Genomic DNA, 20990 nt, shown 5'->3' with positions numbered 1-20990 from the left:
AGCTTTGTGTTTCAAAGCACTTCGGTCCAGTGCTTATCCTGCCACGCCACACAAGGACTCCAACATGCAACATGCAAACTACCACAGAATGACAAACTGTAATGAGTGAATCCTGTACAGATTGCAAACCCGATTAGTTAAGCTTGTCTGAGTCCAATCGACTCGACCGAGGGTTTTCTAAAGGAGAAAGAGAGGAGACCTTTGATTCCGTGTGATAAACCCAGAGGGGTGTCCCTGGAGTGTAAGTAGTCTTTGAGCTTTAGTGTGCTGTGGTTTGGTTTCACGCATTAGTGGTATGTGTTTTGCCTACTCAGCACATATGACTCCCCGACCCCTTTTGTTCTTTTTTTTTTTTTTTTTTTTTACTGGATTCTAAGCTGAATGTCTTAGAGTTGGGGCTGTTGAATCATGCATGAATCGTTGTTCCTGGGTCTTCCAGACTCTGCTTTTCAGGTTTCTCTAAGAGGAAAATTAGCCACACAATGCTAGGGAGAGGTGGTCTAGGCTACCATTAGAAATGTGTGAGTAGAGACTGGGAGAAATACCAGAATAAAGCCCTTCTTACAGCCGAAGCACAAGTCCCTCTTTTCTGCTGGTCATCTGAGTCGTGGGATTGTGGCTGTTCCTCGTGCTTTCTGAGGGGACCCATCCCTGCCTGCTCCCCACGTGGCCAGTGAATCAATCTCTGTTCTGATGAAAGTCCTGTTCTCTCCAGCTGGGAGTTGGGGGGAGCGGGGAGAGGCACTGTCTGGGCCACCCTCTGTCCTCAGCACAGTTTCTTTCATTTTTTATTTTGGAGAACTACCTTTGTCCAGACTTACCCAGTGGACTGAGTGGAAGGGTGTTCACCTATAAAGCGATAAGTGCTAGAAACGTCAGTGGGAAATGTTCACCAACAGAGTCTGGTTGTGTTGTAGAAGAGCCTCCTGGGATTTGATTTGGTGGTTTCTTGCATCAACCTTTTGATTTCTCTGCAGAAAGAAAATACCAAACTTCAGAGCAACACAAAGAGAGAATGATATTAAACAGAATGATTTTAATCTCTGGTGGCAGCACACATACTTTAAAAAAGAAAAAAAAAGCTCTTTCTCATGTCACGTTCCTGTCATTACTATAAATAAGTTCTTTTTCTCTCTTGATGGATAGTGGTCTTAAAACCTAGCTGTTTTTCATTAGCAAAGTGAACCGGGGTGCCAGTGCGAATGCTTTGTCATTCTGATGGGCTATGATGTGTGAATCAGTGTAATTATTCACTGTTTGCATAATCAGCAAGATTTTGAAGGGAAATGTTGCACAACTCAAAAGTGGTCTGATTTCACCTGACATTATTCCGTTTAGACTCCAAGTGTCTTCTTCAAGAAGCAGTGAGGTGCTGGTGAATTTCCTCAAGGCACAAAGCAATGATGGTGGGAAATTGAGTTGTCCTGAATCTCTAGCTAATTAGGATAATGCCCAGTGGGCACATAGAATGTCGTGCTTTGGATCTCAGATATAATCATCCCTGATGTTTTCAAAATTGCACTTATTTAATATGAATGAAGCATGATACATTGTTCCAACTGAGGGTAATGAAGTATCAGCCCTACTCCACTAAATTTCATCCAGGAATAAAGTAAGAACAAACAAACAAAAGCATCTAACCCACCAAACACTAGAAAACCAAGCGACTAGCCCTTGAGTTAATTCTGGTATATGGAGACCACGCGTGTGCCACAGAATTGTTCTCTATAGGGCTTTTAATGGTGAATTTTTCACCTTGGGTGGGGCTTCAAACAGCCCACCTTTCCATTAGTAGCTGAGTATTTAATTGTTTGTGCCACCTCCAGTGACTCCTCAGAGTGAAGTCAAACTCAGAAATGTGGACAATTTGGAGGAAATAATGAACACAAAGGCTGAGATGGGATAATGAAGTCAAATAAGGCAGGGTGTCATTGGGAGTAATGTTATTTTCAATAACCTCATATGTTTGCGAAAGCTGGACAGTGAATAAGGAAGATCGTAGAAGAATTGATGCTTTTGAGTTATGGTGTTGGAGAAGAATATTGAAAGTGCCATGGGCTGCCAAAAGAACCAATAGATCTGTTTTGGAAGAAGTACAGTTAGAGTGCTGCCTTAGAGGCCAAGATGGCCAAACTTCGTCTCTCATACTTTGGACATATTGTCAGGAGGGACCAGTCACTAGAGAAGGATATCATGTTTGGTAAGGTGGAGGGTCAGAGAAAAAGAGGAAGACCCCCAGCGAGATGGATTGGCAAAGTGGGAGCATCAATGGGCTCAAGCATGGCAACAATTGTGAGGTTGGCCCAGGATCAGGCAGTGTTTTGTTCTGTTGTGCATAAGGTCACCTAACAATAACAACTTACATTCAATTGACATTCTGCTTTTTTGAGGGAGAGAGTCTTTATTATGAATCTCTATTATTATAAGAAGGTTGTTTTTTATAAGAAGCTGAAGCCTTGCAGTAACAGGAGATTTGTCAGTATGAGGGAGACTTGAGTTTTTCATTAACTCATTGGAATCAATTTATTTTAGCCCATCATGACACCTAGAACTGAAAATCTGAACAGTGCCCCAGGGCTACGTCTCACAGTCATCGGGCTCATCTAATTTGGACTAGATTGCTTTTTTCATTAAATCTAAAAATAATTTCAGGCAGGCCACCTTTCCAGGGATTTCTGTGGGTGAATCCTATTCTAAGGAAGAGGCCTCGCGTTTCCCAGACAGAGCTAGCAGTTTTTGAGCCTGGGTTTGCTCACCTCACCTCAGTCAGCCTGCCTTGAGCTTCACTCTTGATGAGAGCTGATGGCAGTAACACTAAGAAATGTGCAGGCATTAACTAGTATAATCCTCACACAACATCCTATTGAACTAGTTGGAAACCAAGACCCAGAGTTCATGAGTACATACCCTAGTGGACCCAGCCAATTCAGTGGTAGAGGTAGGGTGCGCATGCCGACAATCTGTCCCTAAGAAGAGCCTACTTCTTAATTCTAAAGTGTTTCTTGGTTAAGAACCTTGTAGGTCTGGAACAAATGGATTCTAAGCACAGGAAGTACATGCTGTTGGCATGCAGTACCAGCACTTTTATGGGGCAGTCTGAACCTTTTTCAGAGTTCCTGGTGGTGCAAACAGTTAACACACTCAGCTGCTAACCAGAAGGTTGGAGATTCGAGTTTACCGAAGGAAGGACCTCAGAAGGAAGGCCTGAATATCTTTTTCCAAAAAAGCAACCATTGAAAACCTTATGGAGCGCGGTTCTGCTCTGACATTCATGCTATCCCCATGAGTCAGCACCAGCTTGACAGCAACTTACTCATTCACTGACACCATGTCGATTCCGACTCATAGCGAACTCTTATAGGGTTTCCGAGGAGAGCACATGGCTCTGGGATAAGCACTGGAGCAAACCACAAGGTTGGCAGTTCGAGCCCACCAGTTACTCCTTGGAAGAAAGATGAGGCTTTCTGCTCCCATAAAGATGTACAATCTCAGAAACTCTATATGGGGTCGCTATGAGTCTCAATTGACTTGATGGCACTAAACAACAACATAGGATTTTCAAGTCTGTAAAGCTTTATGGGAGCAAAAAACCTCATCTCTCTCCCACAGAGCAGCTAGTGGGTTTGAAATGCCAGACTTGTGGTTAGTAATCCAGTGCGTATCCTATAATACCACCAGAGCTGCTTTGACAGCAACTGGCTACTGATAGAGCCTTTTTCAAAAGCAGAGCCTAGAAGCACCAATGCTGTTGAAGTTGTATCAGGAAGGTCTCTCTTGATCACTGCGTCAACCTCTTGAAGAAAGCCTCCATCCCACTTCTTGTTCTAGAGTTATTTAAGAGTTCGGGTGTTATGGATTACTGGATAAATCTTTTTCACAGATTAAAAAAAGAAACGGCGGTGGGGAGGGCGCTGGGAAAAAAAGGGAGGCTACTCAGATCTAGGAGCCCAGTGTGAGACCCCCAGAGGACTGTCCAGGGCTGTGCACACCCCACTGGGTGATGAATCGACCCTAGGACTCCCTGTTCTTTCCTCCTCAGTAGACAGGAGATTAGCGGTGCCGTGATGATGGCCAGTAGGAGGGGAGGACTTGGGAGCCATGCCAAGAGAGAAATTCGGTGACTGTTTGATGTACTGGGGTTGGTGGCTGTTGTCTGGGAAACCCTGCTGTCTGTAGAATGAACCAGAGGAGGACCCAGCGTGCTCTCTTCACTGACAGATTTACAGACTGAAAAATAAAACCTTACTGGCCCCACATGAAAAGTAAATTTGAGAAGTAAAAGGAAAACTGGAGTTCAGAACAGTGGTTCTCAAAATGTCTATTACCGAGGAGGGAACACATCACCCAAATTAGGGCAATGGTCAGTTTTAAATTTAAGAGCAATTTGTTATGAAGATATTATCCAGTGGATGGCAAGTGATCCAAAGTATAAAGATTTTAAAATAGGAATGATTTCAAAGAATATATCCAGCTCAACCATTTCTGAAATGGTTTTCCGTGGAATTTTTCATTTTACCCTCAGGCTGTACAGAAAACAGCCAATAATAGTTACATGAGCTAGACCTGCACTTTGTGGGGTTTTTCGATGGCTTTCAGAAGTAGATTTCTAGGCCTTCTGAGGCTCCTCTGGGTGGAATTGAACCACAAACCTTTCAGTTAGTAGCTGAGCGCTTAACTGTTTGCACCACCCAGGAACTCCTGAGGCTGCATAGGCTCCTGTCTCCTTCCCATTCCATGTCTGGGGACTCAGGATTCAGCCACTCAGCCCCTGTGTTCATGGACACCATGTGGAGGCCAGTGGAGATCACAGACACGCACTCAGGGAGTCCTTTGCTAACGCCATCTTGGGAATCAACCACCTGTTCTAGACACCATCTGGTTAACTTTGAATGTTCTCAAATTAACCATGGAAAGATTGGGATAGTCAAACTTTCATCAAAATCTCTTGGAGCAGGGGAGAGGTGCTACATGTTAAGAATACACAGATTTCTGAGTCTCAGCCCAGGACTGAATCGAAGCCTCCAAGGGTAGGATCTGGGTATCTGCATTTGAACAACTCATAAGATGACTTTTCAGTTTCTGGCATTAAAAAAAAAATTGAGGTGAAAATTCATTTCACATAAAACCAACCATTTTAAAGTATATTGTTAAGTGGCATGTTTTGGAGCTAGAGATAGGGGTGGTGGTTCCAAAACATTTTCATCATCTCAAAAGGAAATGCAGTATTCACTACCTAGCCTCTTCCCATTCCCTCCATCTCTTGGATGCTTCTTGTGCTCATGAGATGCTGGGAGCCACTACTCTTGGACGTGGATCCACTCTCCACACACATAGGAGATGCTGAGGTGGGAATAGAAACAGGAGAGGCAAGGAGGAATGTTAGTCATGTAAGGAAAGGTCCCTTGTTCCACAATGTTCTTTAAAATAGCTGTGGTCATGAGTTTGAACTGTGGATGCTTCTTTGGTGCAAAGAAGCTTCAGTGAAGTAGCCACACTCTTGGCGATGCTGAAATACAGGAGTCAGGAGCCGCCAGCCTCGCTGTCCATCTAATTGCAGTCTCCACACTGGAGCACCTACAGCTGTCCAGGCTGGACTTTTCTTCCCCATTCTTGTCTGGCTAAGAACTGAGGCTCCCTCTGCAAGTCTACTCCTTTTCTGACACCCCAGATTCATCTAGGCTCTCCTGTTAATGCATTCTCAGGTGGTTTCATGGTAGAATTCACGCAGTGTGTGCTGTAAGATAAACACTGGACAAAGGGAATACAAGGTCAGCGATTCAAACCAAGCAGCTGCTCCTTGGAAACTCTATACAGGGTCACTAAAAGTCGGAATTGACTTAAGGCATGTGACAATGACAACATGGGGGATGAAAGGTGAGGCTTTATGCTCCTGCAAAGATTTGTTGTTGTTGAGAAGTGCCATTGAGTCGATTCCAACCCATAGTGACCCTGTATAGGGTTTCCAAGGAGCAGCTGGTGAGCATGAACTGCCGACCTTGCAGTTCAAATGGATTTGCAGTGTGGTGCATTAACCCACAATGCCACACAGCCTTGTAAACCTGTTGTGGTGCTGTAGGATCAGCACTGGACTGCAAACCACAAGGTCAGCAGTTCAAACTTACCAGCTGCTCCTCAGAAACCTTTTACAGGGTCGCTGTGAGTCAGAACTGATTCAACGGCACTTAACAACAACAACAACAAACCCTCAAGGGTGGCAACAATTGTGAAGATGGTGTGGGACTGAGCAGTGTTTAGTTCTGTTGTGTGTAGAGTTGGAACTGACTCATGAGTTAGGAGCAACTCAGTGTCCAATGCACCTTAAGCATAGTCACCACATGCCTGCCTGCCTGTGGAGGTTTGTGTGGTACTATGATACTGAACGAGGTTTAGCAGAGCTTTGAGACTTCGACAGACTTGGAAAAGAAGCTTGATGATCTACGGCCTTTAGTTCCCCTTCACGTTGGGAAATGAACTGTAGTTCAGTTTTCAGTCAAACAATAGACAGGTCTGTGAGGAAAACAATAATACTATGGAGCTACTCACACCTTAGAGTAGTCAAGCATTTGAGATCAAAAGGGTAGCATTTACCCGTGACACATAACAACATCATACTACCCTGCAAGGATCTCTAGTAGCATAGTGGATTACAAACTGAGTTGCTAACTTCAAGGTCAGCAGTTCGAATCTACCAGCTACTCCTCGGGAGAAAAGATGAGGTGTTTTGCTCCTGTAAAGACATACAGTCTCAGAACGCGATGCACAGTTGCTATGAGTCGGAACCAACTCTGCGGCACACCATAGCACTCAGCATCTTTATAATGTGGAGTTATCTGTTTAGCATCAATATATACCAATGAGAATGTATTAGACTACCTCTGAGATTCCTTTAAACTCCCTCTGGAAGTATTTTGTGTTTTCAAACAAATGACTTATCCCCTCTTGGGAAAATGTATCAGTCAGCCATGTTAAGATTAGGAGGGATTGGTAAGCAAAATCAGTTCCCCCCCCCCCCCTTTTTTTCTCCAAAATAGATATTTGTTTCATTGTATAGTGTCAACTTATATCTGAAGAACAGAACAGTGAACTTTACAGGAAGTGTTTGGTGATTTGTTGGCTTTGATGAAAGGTGGTTAGCCCATTGGTAAGACACTGGCCCAGATTCCAAAGATTAGAGACCGCTTTTATTTTCCAGAGATCATTGGAATTCTCCCAGGATGCCCACTGTTTGCGCAATAGGGATGCCTCTGTCCTCTTTGGTCAATCCTATAGACTTCCCATCAGAACTGTGGAGACAAGGGGGTTGGCACAGAAAATCAGAGAAACTTCTCTCTATATTTTCAGGTACACCCTATAGCCAGAAGGGACAAATGAAATTCAATAAGAATTTAAATTTATCCCTCAAAGCTAGCTTCTCTGTGTATGTTTCGTTTTGCTTCCATGGGGAAGAAAATCTTAGCAGCATGAAGTTTATTTTTAGGATTTGGCTGCATGAGCGCCTGAATGGGTTCATCACGTGGGGTCCCATTTTCCTGAGTAGGAGCTAAGCCGGGCCATTTACACATCTTTTGCATACCCAAATTTTCATCCATATTTTGAATTAGGGCCGATATTTATTCCCACTTGGTTTTTACAAAAAAATGAATGTGTTGACTTAGTATGCCACTGATGTGGACTGGCTTATTTAACTAAAGCAACACCCTCGTTTTCTAGGTCTCAGTGTATTCCATTTTTATTTTATTATATATTAATTACTCACTCAGTATTCATTTACTGTTTCATACCAAGGAACTCAGCTCCTTGTATTCCTTTCTTTCATTGTTTAAGGTTTTCTCTGGCGTTGGCTGTCCATTTATTGTAAACAACATTAAATGGCTACAAAGCTGAAATGGCCTCAAACAGGCTTCAACAACTGGCTCTGCCAAATTAACCAGTGAGAAATAACTTGAGTCCAGAGAGAACTGGGTATAGGAATGATACCTTCCCTTCCGTGATCTCTGGGCTATGGCTCCATCAGCCCTAACTTTAAAGCGTCCTGTGGCTTAGTGGCTTACATGGTGGGCTGTTAATCACAAGGTCAACTGTCTAAATTCACCAGCCCCTCTGCAGGAGAAGGATGAGGCTTTCTGCTCCCATAAAGGTTTATAGCCTGGAAAACCCTAAGCAGGTTTGCTATGACTTGGAACTGACCAACGGCTCGCAGCAGCAGCCCTAACTTGGATGCACCCTAACTGAGAAGTGGCTAGTGTGTGGTAGCACTGTAGGTTGGGCATTGAGCTGCTAACCACAAAGTCGGCCATTCAAACCCACTAGCTGCTCCGAGGGAGAAAGATAAGCCTGATTGCTCCCATAAAGGTTTACAGTTTCAGATACCCTATACAGGGTCACTAGATGGCAGTGGGTTTTGTGTGTGTGTTTGTTGATGTTTTTGATAATTGAGCAACTACTGGTGTATGGTTAAGTGAAGCCCTGAGTAGCCATGGCATGGAGTTAGTGTGTGGCATTAAGTTTTGTGTTTACGAAGTTTTAGATTAAATTTGGGGACTCATTTATGATAGAATATTAAGTAAGGAAAGCAGGACCAAAATAAACCTGTGCTTTCAGTATGTCTTCAACGATGTCAAAAAGGTATGGATGGAAAAAGTGCTGAAAAGATATTCAAAGATGCACAGTGATTGGCTTTGAGACAAGTGATGATTTGTGAGTACTAGTATCCAGATTGTCTATGGTGGGCGTGCCTGTACTTTGATAGTTGTTGTTATTAAATGCCATCCAGTAGGTTCTGACTCTGAGTGAACCTATATAGGGTTTCTGAGTCTTTCAATCTTTGCTGGAGCAGAAAGCCTCATCTTTCCCCCGCAGAGCAGCTTGTGAGCTCAAACCACAGACCTTGTTGTTAAGTGCCATCAAGTCAGTTCTGGCTCATAGTGAACCCTGTATAGTATTTCTAAGGAGTGGCTGGTGAGTTTGAACTTCCGACCTTGTGGTTCCAACTGATCTTGCAATTTAGTGCTTATCCTACAGTAGTACACCAGGACTCCAACGGATTTGGAAAAGCCAGGTCTGTGAGACTGAAAGAGGCTGGTCTGACTGCTCATGTAGGTCAACTCCAAGCTGGCTGACCTGGGCAGGGCTGCACCATGGGGCTGGCTTGACAAAACTGTGTGATTATCACAACTTTCTCCCTTGTTCTTTAGATTGTATAGTCACTGTGTCATGACTGAACATGTCTGAAATCACTTTGGACATCCAGAGTGGTCTTTCTTTTAAAAATAGACTTTTGACTTGAAAATAGTTTTAGGTTTACAGAAAAGTTGCACAGAGAGTTCCCAAATACCCTTCTCCTAGCCTCCCCTAATGTTAACAATGTGCATTTCCATGTGATGTGACAACATCATCATCACTTTATCAAAAGTAAGACATTAACTGTAGACAATGCTATTAACAAGAGCAGCATCACTGACACCAAAACTAAGACTTCGATACTATTTAATCGCAGAAAAAGAAGGCATTTAGAAAATCCCAAGTTGTTTTTATGTCATTTCTTGCAAATCAATCAGACTTTAAAAGCCAGCTTTTGTCATAAAATACTGTTCTGGGTGTGGAGAACATTGTAGAGCTGAGCCCTTAAAGGCAGCATGGAGGCAGGGTTGACTGTGGGCAGCTCGTACCATTGCTGTAATCTGAAACAATAATGTGGTTCTACCAGAGGAACCACAAAGAAACCAAGATGGTCTGAAGTCTGAGCAGAAAGCTTATGTAGGGTCTCAGGAGTGACTATAAGAAAACAAACTTTAGTCAGGAAATTGTAGTATGGATATGTCTGACGTCTGATGCTATGGATTCTAACCAGACTGTAGACAAGTATTTGCTGAGTGACCTCATATTTGCTGCAGATAAATGTTTGCACAAATTTGTCTTTCTCGCCTTCCCATGGCAACAGACTCCACTGGCTGCTCGCTTTGGCCAGTGTTTCACAGGAGAAGCAAGGGGCACAGGATGGGCACCACTCAGGACACTTTCTATTCCACAGATGTGTGGTACCACATTCAGCTTAAGAGGAAACATTCATGGAAATTTCATCGTGTAGAAGTGTGAGGTCTTTCATTGGCTATAATTTTGGAACTATTCACTAGAAGCGATGGTATTTTGCTCTTTCTAGGGGTGCCAGTCTTCCGTTATTATCTTACTGAAGTAAAGTGAAGACAAGTGGCAGTCAGGCCTAGATTCAGGGTGGTGATGACATATAAGTGGCAGACTGGAGTTGAACCCTGAAGGGACCACAAGCAGTTGGGTGATAGTTGACCTGTGATGGTAATGTTGGGTGAGGGATAAATAAGATGTAAATCTTTGAGCAAATCCGATTCAGTCTCTTTTCTTTATTCTTATTCTTTGGGTTCCCTTCTGTTGGTTTTAAGACTAGAGAAAGACTGAGACATATAGAAAGAGAGAAAAGATATCCACTTTCCTTTATTTGGACACTATCAGTATACTTCAAAAAACAAACAAGAATGGGCATGACAAGACATCTTCAGCTCTCAGATGTGGGAATTTGTGGTCAGTGTGCTGGACAAATAAATATTCCCTCCCAAAACTTTTTGTTGTTTTTATGACTTTACTCCTTTTGAACACTTCTTTTCCTTAGGTTGATAAGATGACCCTTGAAACACAATTTCTGACTAAAACACACAGGTTGGAACTATATAGTTGAAAGAGTTAAGAAGCTGCTCTTGATTGAAACATCTTGCACATTTCCAACAAAATAATATTGGTGTGGAATTATTTTTTTATTATTACTATTTTGCTTGTAATTTCACTAGGGGAATTATTCCTAAGATAATATTGGTGTGGAATTATTTTTTATTATTACTATTCTGCTTATAATTTCATTAGGGGAATACACTTCTTTACCACTTGTCTTCATTTTCTAGCTTACTCCTTGTGTTTTTTTTCCTTGTGGATATACAGTAGATATCCTCAGATTCTCTGACAAGTCCGTTTATAAAGTGTTCTCATGACCAGTGGAAACAGGATTTAGGACCAAGAAGAGGATGGAACTATTTCGTGCACGTGTATATAGCTTTTTAAATGCCACACAGCCAAAGGGATATTTTCCTCCAAGTATAAGTTAAGCTGACATATTTTTGGACCAATTGAATGTGTTTGGTTCCATTCCAGTTTGCTGTTAACAGCTTCATCTATTTGTAAACAGACACTAAGGTAGTGTCTACATAACATGAAGGAAAGGTTTAACAACCCTTAGTTAATTTGACCAATACAGATGGTCATGAGAGGCAAGAGTCAGAATATGAGGTGTTGGTGCAGAGAGCTGTATCATTTCAGTCTTCCCCAGCACCCCACTCCAGCTGGACTCAAGAACCTTGCCAGCCAGGGTTTTCCTGAATACACACACCCAGTCTCCTACCAGATGGAGAGAAGGGATTAGGGAAGAAAGTCTCTAGGCCTAACTGTTTCATAACTCTTGGTGACCAGGCTAGGGGGATTTGGAAGGTGTTTTTGTTCACTCCGGTCTCCGTTCCTTACGTCTACTGGCCTGAGGTTCCAATCAGTACTGAGCTTTCTTACCTCCTTCCTTTTTGTGTTCCACCTTGTACTGTGAGCAGGCACCCTAACAGTTCCTGATAATCTCTGCTTTTCTTGAGAACCTCTACTAAACTAGGATTCTCTTATCTGGTAAACTTTTCTCCTGACAAATTCATTAGTACTGAAAATCTTTGGATTATTTCAGACTCTAGGTTGGACAATGGACTAGGTGTTTTCTCTGACGAGAGTACCCTTTGTTAATGAAAGTTTGGACATTCTGTTGAATTGCAATGAATCCTTACCATGTCCTTGCACATTTGTGTCTCCTCACTGGCTTGTCATTTAATGATATATTATATATTGTTTTCTGGACTTCCAGAAGAACAAACAAATCTGTCTTGGAAGAAGTATAGACAGAATGCTCCTTCTAAGGATGTGAGAATGGTGATATTTAGTCTCTCGTACTTTGGACATGTTGTGGATCAGTCCCTGGAGAAAGGATATCATGCTTGATAAAGTAGAGGGTCAGTGAGAAAGAAGACCACCCCCAACATGATGGATTGGCATGGTAACAGCAGCAGTGGCCTCAAGCATAACAATTGTGGGGAATTATTTTTTATTTGTTTTGTTCTGTTGTTCATAGGGTTGCTATAAGTCTGAGCCCACTCAATGGCACTTAACAACAGCAATAATTGTTTTCTAAATGGTTTACACATGAAAAGATAGCCTTACACCTAGATTGGTAAACTCCTCAAGAGTGGTAATCCCACGTTTTAAACAGCTTGCTCTCCTCAGAGTAAAATAAAGAAGCAGTATGTGAAAGGACTCTGAACTTTCAGGGAAGACCTACCCTGGCAGGACTATGCCAGAGATACCAACCAAACCCTGTTCTGAAGTCTTGCTTTCTTATATATGGAATTTCTTAAAACTCGCCTCTTGGAGTCAGATTAAGGTTTTAAGCGAGCAATACTTTATTGTGAAATTTAGGAGAAAAAAAACAGAAGTCTGCATGAATAAATGATGTATTTGCCTGTGGACAGAGAAACTGTAGATGAAGACAGAAAATAATTAATTTCATCTTCTTAAAAAGAGAAAGAAAAAATGGACAATAAAATAGCATGTCCACATAATAAAAACCATTGTGGATGCCAGAGATGGTGATGTGGAGAGATGGAGCAGCTGGGGACTTTAGACCCAGAGAGGGAGAGGGGCTGTGTGCTGATGACTGGAGGGGTGGGGGGGAAGACTTGCAGGGTATACCCATTGGTTGGTTGATGATGAATGGAGGGGATTGGGATTGTAACCATGGTAATGAAACGATATACGATAGGATGAATGTAAAGCAAATGTTCTCCCATGTAAACTGTCACATAATTCACAATAAAACATTAAAACACAAAAAACCATTGTGTGCCAATTGAACAGTGAAAATATAAAATAGGATATTATAAGGACAGTACAAAGATGAGTTATTACTTTCTGATCCTAAAGAGATTATTACACTTCAAGAATGTTAATACTCAAGGTTGTATTCTTTCAGCATGATAATTTAATCTGTATGCTGAGCAAATAACCTGAGAAGTTGCCTATATGAAGAAGAATATAGCATCAGAATTGGAGGAAGACTCATAAACAACTTGTGATATGCAGATGACACAGCAGAGCTTGCTGAAAGTGAAGACAACTTGAAGCTTTTACTGGTGAAAATCAAAGACAACAGCCTTTTGTGTGGATGATACCTCAACATAAAACAAAAGTTCTCACCACCTGGGTAATTAAGCAACATCCTGATAAATGGAAAAAAGATTGAAGTTGTCAAAGATCTCATCTTACTTAGCTCTATAATTAACACCCATACAAATAGCAGTTAAGAAATAAAACAACGTATTGCATTGGTCACATCTGCTGCAAAAGACCTCTTTAAGTTGTTACAGGGCGAAGATATCAATATGAGGACTAAGGTGCCTCTGACCCAAGCCATAGTATTTTCAGTAGCCTCATACACATGTGAATGTTGGATAATGAGTAAGGAAGACTGGAGACGAATTGATGCAGTTGAATTATGGTGTCAGCAAAGAATATTGAATGTATCATGAATTTCTAGAAGAACGAACAAATCTGTGTTGGAAGAAGTACAGCTGGAATGCTCCTTAAAAGTGAGGATGGAGAGACTTCATCTCACATACTTTGGACTTTTCAGGAGGGACCAGTCCCTGGAGAAGGATATCATGCTTGGTAAAGTAGAGAGTGGATGAAAGAGAGGAAGACCTTCAGTGAGATGGATTAGCACACAATGGATTAGCACACAGTGACTACAACAGCGAACTCAAACACAGCATTGTTTATAAGAATGGTGCAAGACTGGGCAGTGTTTTGTTCTATTGGCCATGGGGTCTCTATGAGTTGAGACTTGATAGCACCAAATAACAACATCAGCAGTGCTATGTTACATTTGTGCAGTGCTTTCCAAAGCAGTTGTCATATGTTATTTCATTTAATTCTTTGAACAATCTGTAGATACCTATTGTCGTTATTCCCATTTTGCATCCAAAGAAACCAGAAGCTGGTAAGATTGAAGCACTTCTACTTCCAACTTCCATTGCAGTACATTTCTGTCTACATTATAGGAAGCGGTGCTTTCTTTGACACATACAGGGACACAGAGTAAGTCCAAAGTACCCTGTTAAATATTAGGGAAGAAACGGCCTTTCAAAGAGCAACCAGTTCAACCTATCTCCTCCCCGATTTTTATAGATGAAGACACTGAGACTCAGGGAGACATTGGAGGTCATGAGTCAGAGCTGATAAGCAGCCCATCATGCGCCAGATGTCAGGTTTATTTGGATAGGGCACTGGACTGTAAATCAGCTTCCCACAGCCCTCCCAATGACTGAGGGCACAGTGCCCAGGACTTACTCAGCACTTAGCAAATACATGTTAAACAGATGGCCCCATGATGGACTGACTTTAATTGTAACCATATACAAATCAGTAACTTTTTTTTCCCATCTGTCTTGACCTAGTTTTCCTTCCCCAAAGATGTTATTTTTTTTAAAACTCATTTTGGCGTGTTTGTAAAAAAATCCCAATATAACCAATCAAGAGACTCTGTATGTGTCTAAAGCACCATTCGTAGATTATTGAGTTGCTTTTCTATGGCATTTTGGGTTAATCAAAGGACTTTGTTGTTTCTGTTTTAAACACAAATCTCCAATTTATTACTTAGTTCATTGCTTTTATTAACTGATTTGAAATGCAAATAGCAGCAAAACACAGGTCAAGTGCTACAGCTGCGAGGCCCAGACAGTGAGTCAGGCAGCAAGCGGGAGACAGTTTCCTTGGAAGAGCCAGCTGTGGGCTTCCCAAGCCTCTCTCTTTGATTACAGGGAGGGGACTGTCAGGAGCAAGTGGCCAGCAGAACCTAAAAGGATGTCTTGATCTCAGTTTCTGAAAATGGAGAAAAATGACTCGACAGCCCCTACCTGTTTGATAAGATTCATGGCCATTCCCTAATGGATCCTTTTTCTAACTGCAAGTCCCCAGTCTCCCAGTAATTGCTTCTGGACAGTGGGAAATTGTACTTGTAAAGGACAGGGAATAATATATGCAAAACACAACAGTGCCTTGTACATACCAAAAACCCACTGCCTTTGAGTCAATTCTGATTCATAATGACACCCTAGGACAAAGTAGAACTGCTCCCTGGGGTTTCCAAGGCAGTACATCTTTACAGAAGCAGACAGTCTCATCTTGTCCCTCAGAGTGGCTGGTGGGTTCAAACTGTTGACCTTGCAGTTAGCAATCCAACTGTTAACCCACTATGCCACCAGGGCTCCTTGCATATAGAAAGCATTTAATAAATGCTATGAGCACCAGAAATTCCTTGCAAACCCTATACATGGTGGTTATCAGTTGGAACCAACTCAAAAATACTTAATAACAATAACATCTGTTACTACTAATTTCTCATTATTTTTAGTATAGTGCTTGTGAACTGATGTCACCTTTTCTTGCATTACTGATAAATGCCTTGAAGGAAGGGTCATTAAAAGTTGACTTTGATGGATTTAGGTCCTGGGTGACACAAATGGTTTGCTCTTCATCTACTAACTGAAAACTTATTCAAATCCACTCAGCCACACCTCAAAAAAAAAAAAAGTCTTGGCCATCTACTTCCAGAAGATCACATGTGTTTCAGAGCAGAATAGTGTCTTATGGAACACAATTCTACTCTGAAACACATGGGATTGTCTTGGGTCGGAATCAACTCAATGGTGCTTAAATTGTTGTTGTTAAGTGCCGTCAAGTTGACTCTGACCCATAGAGACCCTGTATAGGGCTTCTGAGGAGCAGCTGGTGAGCTTGAACCGCTGATCTTGCAGTTCATATGGCTTTGCAGCCTGGCGTATTAACCTACAGCACCACACCAGGACTCCAATGGTGCTTAGGAGAAAGGGCAAAAATATATTTTTGTGAACTAAGTGAGGGAAGGCGGTTCACTCATTCCTTAATGATCTCCCCTCCTTTATTTCTATTCCCACTTTGAGCTTTAGTGAGAATTGGGAGACAGAAGGAAAAGATGGTTATTGCGGATTAGGAATAATCCAGCAAACAAAGTGCAGATTTTGGTTTTATGTTGGTAATTCAAAACAAAACAAACAAGCAGAAAACTTCCTGCAACCCTAAGTGCCGTCGAGTTGGTTCCCTGCAACCTCTTGCCAGCAGGTTTTGAAAATATTCCAAAAAATGAGTGACATTTTTGAATCAAGAGCAATAGTATTCAGTCATACTCTAAATTATACTTTTCTGTAAGCCTGTGTTTATTTTACCAGGCTAGAAATAGCTGAAGTCTTTTAAGCAACTGTGACTATTGTCTAGGAATTGAATGTAGCCTGGGAGTTGCCTGGATGATGACAGTATTTAGAAATAAGCCTTTTTTTTTTTTTTTTTTTTTTTGCCATCTCTTCAGGTAAGTTCACACATATTTATGTGATTGTTTTAGGGTGCCTTCTTCTAATATTTGTTTATGGCCTCTTGATGTAGTCATTTCATTCTATGCTATGTTATTGCAAACCTATTGTAGAGATATTGGGTTCTTGGTGTGGTGCTGAGGGCTAATGCGCTGGACTGTAATGTGGGTCTCAACCGCAAGGTTGGCAGTTCAAGCTCACCAACCAACCATTCCTTGGAAACCCTATACAGGGTCGCTATGAGTCGGAACCCACTCAACAGCGCTTAACAACAACAGTTGTAGAGATATGTCCTTGAGACCCGTTAAGTAGGCAACATCAAAAGTGTTTAGATCCTCAGAAAGTGGAGACTAGGGTAACCAGATCCTGCCCTCTCCATCTGCGGGATCTTGGGATGGGTAGCTTGTTTTTCCCTTCGATTTTGATATCATGCACCTTCATGATCTACATCCCAACCCCAGGGGTCGGAGAAGAGCGTATCTGTGAGTCAGGCAGGGTGTGGGACTCAGTGGTACCCAGTGATGGAGGAGAGCGGGTGAGCTTCAGTGCCAAGTGCACTAATGTTTGAATCCCAGCTTTGCCTTGCCGCTCCCCAGCCACTGGCTTTGGGCCACTCCCTTAACACATTGAAAGCACTGCTCCATGAGAGACTCTTTTCAACGAAAGACTTCTTGTTCCCCTACCCTGACCCCAGTCAGACAAGTGAGCGGACGGGTAACAAATGTGGCTGCTATGAAGTGCGAGCATCGTGGTGTCCCCGACATCCAGTAAGCATCAAGTGGCCCTACACTTCTTTTTTGAAAATAAGCTTTTTATTTTCCAAATGAGAAAACTGAGCACAAGAGAAAAAGCTCACAGTGAGTTCAGAACCCAGCCTCATCCTGGGCCTTTTCTAATTCATTTATATGTTCTTTCCAGAGGATTGAAAACTATGCCTGGAGATAGAGCTGAGTGCCGTGGGGTTGGGTGATCAATACTTAATGATTATTGCTGAACTCCTCTACCCTCTATTCCTAGAGACTTGTGCATGTTTGCTTATGTTTGAGATCTGTTGATGGTGTGGTGAAAGAATTGTTGTTGTTATGTACCGTCAAGTCGGTTCTGACTCATAGCACCCCTATGCACAATAAAACAAAACACTACCGGTCCTGCACCATCTTCACAATTGTTGTTACACTTGAACCCATTGCTGCTGCCACTGTGCCAATATATCTCACTGGGGATCTCCCTCTTTTTCGTTGGTTCGCTACTTTACCAAGCATAATGTCCTTCACCAAGAACTGGTCCCTCCTGATAATATGTTTGAAGTATGAGAGAGGAAGTCTCCCCATCCTATCTTCTAAGTAGCATTCTGGCTGTACTTCTAATACATGTTTATTTGTTCTTCTGGCAGTCTATGGTACTTGTAATATTTTTCTCTACCATAATTCAAGTGAACAGTTCTTTTATGGTATTACTTATTCATTGTTCAACTTTCATATGCATATGAGGCTATTAAAAATACCATGGCTTGGCTCAGGCACACTTTAGTCCTTAAACTTCCATCTTTGCTCTTGAACACTTCAAAGAGTTCTTGTGCAGCAGATTTGCCTAATGTGATAATACATCGTTTGATTTCTTGACTGCTGCTTCCATAAGTGTTGTTTGTGTATCCAAGCAAAATAAAGCTTTTGACAATTTCAATCATTTCTCCATTTATCATGATGTTATTTATTTGTCAGTGGTGGAGATTTTTATTTTCTTTACACTGATGTGCAATCCATACTGAAGGCTGTGGTCTTTGATCTTCATCAGTATTTTAAATCATCCTCACTTTCAGCAAGCAAGATTGTATTTTCTGCATATCACAGGTTGTTAATGAGTCTTCCTTCAATCCTGATGCCACATTTTTCTTCATATAGTCTAGCTTCTCAGATCATTTGCTCAGTATACAGATTGAATAAATATGAGAAAAGAATACAACCCTGGTGTACATGTTTCCTGATATTTAACCATTCCGTATCCCATTGTTCTGCATTTTGGTCTATGTATAGGTTCCTCATGAGTATGAGTCTATATACAGAGTCCTCATGAGCACAGTCAAGTGTTCCGCAATACCCATTCTTCACAATGATCCACATAGTCAAAAACAATTGCATAAAGAGCAAAGATATCAGTTTAAGAACTAAACTGTTCATGTCCCAAGCACAACAGAAGGAAACACTGCCTGATTCTGCGCCATCCTCACAATTGTTATGCTTGAGCCTAATCCTGCTGCCATTTTGTCAATCCATCTAGTTGGGGGATAAACTAGTACTGAGTTATTATTGAGCGTGGTAGCTCCATACAATAAGCACTGGACTGCAAACCACAAGGTCCACAGTTCGAACCCATCAACCATTCCATGGGTGAAAGATGAGGCTTTTTGCTCCCATGAAAATTTCAAGCCTCGGGAAATCTATATAGGGTCACTGTGAGTCAGAACTGACTCAATGGCACTTAACAACAACAAGTTATTATTGGAGTCTTTGGGTAGTACAAACTGCTAATATTCAGTAAAAGATTGGAAGTTTGAGTTCACTCAGAAACATCTTAGAAGAAAGGCATTGGAATAAACTTCTTAAAAAGCAGCCATTGAAAACCCTGTGGTGTGTGAATCATCTGGATGGTAACTCGTTACTGGTATAAGTTTTTATCACCAGAGAGCAAGAACGGCTTTCAAATCTGAGATAGCACTGTAGGTTACAGTAGGTCACAGCACACCAGACAAGGCACCCAGGCAAAGGACTGGACTCTGAGACTCGTGAGACCTAAAATCCTGTGATCAAGGATCTGCCATACAACTTAGCAAAGCTGATACAGTTGAGAAGATGGTTTTCTGAGCTTGGGAGAAACAAAATAGTGGCAGAGTACTTTCCTTATCTTGTGAAAGTCATTACCAAGATAACAATTTCAGTTCAATTCCATGAGGTCTTTTCCAAAATGATGGACTTGAAAAATCTTTCATATAAGGACCTGGCATGATTGAGGGGATACCCTTCAATCTTCTTTGTATCCATTTTTCTTTTACTCGATGAAAGAGAGATGAAATAATTGGTTTTCTGAAAAAGAAAATTTTCATCAACAAGAAAACTAAGAAAAAGCAAAAGGTAATAATAGCTCCCAACACACAGCTCACTACCATATTCCCTGTAGCTATGTGCAGCACTTTATGGTTATGCTCATGAAATATTTCTTAAGACATGTAAGTATGCTATGTGTACATGCTTTGTGCTTCTTTGCTTCTATTGTGTCACATCAAAGGTGTTTAGCTCAGGGAGGACCAGTCCCTGGAGAAGGTCATCATGCTTGGTAAAGTAGAGAGTCACCCTGAAAGAGCAAGAGCATCAACAAGGTGGATTGACCCACTGGCAGCAACCATGTGCTCAAACATAACAAGTTATGAGGATGGCGCAGGACTGGGCAGTGTTTCCTTCTGTTGTTCTTAGGGTTATAATGAGTCAGAACAGACTTGAAGGCACCTAACCTTAGGTTAACAATAAAAGAGCCCTGGGTCTGTGCTATTTATTTATATGCATTCTGAGGGACCTATACAGTGAGGGCTTAGTGAATATTAAGTCATCATCTTTAAAAAACACTTGCAACTCCATTTTGAGTCCTTGAAGTTTTATGAGTGCACATGGGTAAGATGTGAATTATGGTGCACTGAACATTAGTCAGGCGTGATTATGCCCCTGGCTTGAAGCCCTCTAGTGCAGTGAGTGAGGATTTTCATTTCACCCATCGTTAGAGTTTATCCCAGGGGTTTTGTCTGAAGATGTGAAAACAGAATATAGAAGAGTCTGAAGGAGTCCTGATGTGATACCATAGGATAAGCACTGACCACAGGGTTGGCGGTTCAAACCCCACCAACTGCTCCTCGGAAACCCTAGACGGGGTCACTATGAATTGGAACCAAGTCAATGGCACTTAATACAACAACAAGGAAAGGAAAAGGAGCCCTAGTGGTACAATGATTAAGTGCTTGACTACTAACTGAAAGGTCAGTTCGAACCCACCAACTGCTCTGCCCTATAAGCTTGCTATGAGTTGGAGCAGGCTCCACAGCAACGATGGTGTAGTGGTAGAATCCTTGCCTTCCATGTGGGAGATCTGGGTTCGATTCCTGGCCAGTACCCCTTATGTTCAGCCTCCACTTGTCTGCCAGTGGAGGCTTGCATGTTGTTATGATGCTGAGTTTCCAGAGTTCAGCAGAACTTCCAGACTGTGAGTAGGAAGAAAGTCCTGGGGCTCTGTCTGAAAACTGTCAGTGAAAATACTGTGGATCACAATGGTCTTGATCCCATTAGATCAAGAGTGGACTAAGAGTCAGGAGTGGACTAGTTGGCAGACTATAGCAACAATAGCCTCATATGGATGTGAAAGCTGGACAGTGAATAAGGAAGACCGTAGAAGAATTGATGCCTTTGAGTTGTGGTGTTGGAGGAGAATACTGAAAGT

The 20990-nt window shown here is 41.9% G+C and overlaps 1 protein-coding gene across 1 annotated transcript in view; it reads left to right on the top strand.

The window, feature by feature from the left end:
* The window catches only part of MAP1B (microtubule-associated protein 1B), a 136933-nt gene that overhangs the window by 47873 nt on the left and 68070 nt on the right, over positions 1-20990 (top strand). The window lies entirely within an intron of this gene.

This window comes from Chrysochloris asiatica, unplaced genomic scaffold (assembly GCF_000296735.1).
Source record: "Chrysochloris asiatica unplaced genomic scaffold, ChrAsi1.0 scaffold00316, whole genome shotgun sequence".
Classification (NCBI taxonomy): domain Eukaryota; kingdom Metazoa; phylum Chordata; class Mammalia; order Afrosoricida; family Chrysochloridae; genus Chrysochloris; species Chrysochloris asiatica.
This window is presented reverse-complemented; position numbering and strand designations above follow the sequence as displayed.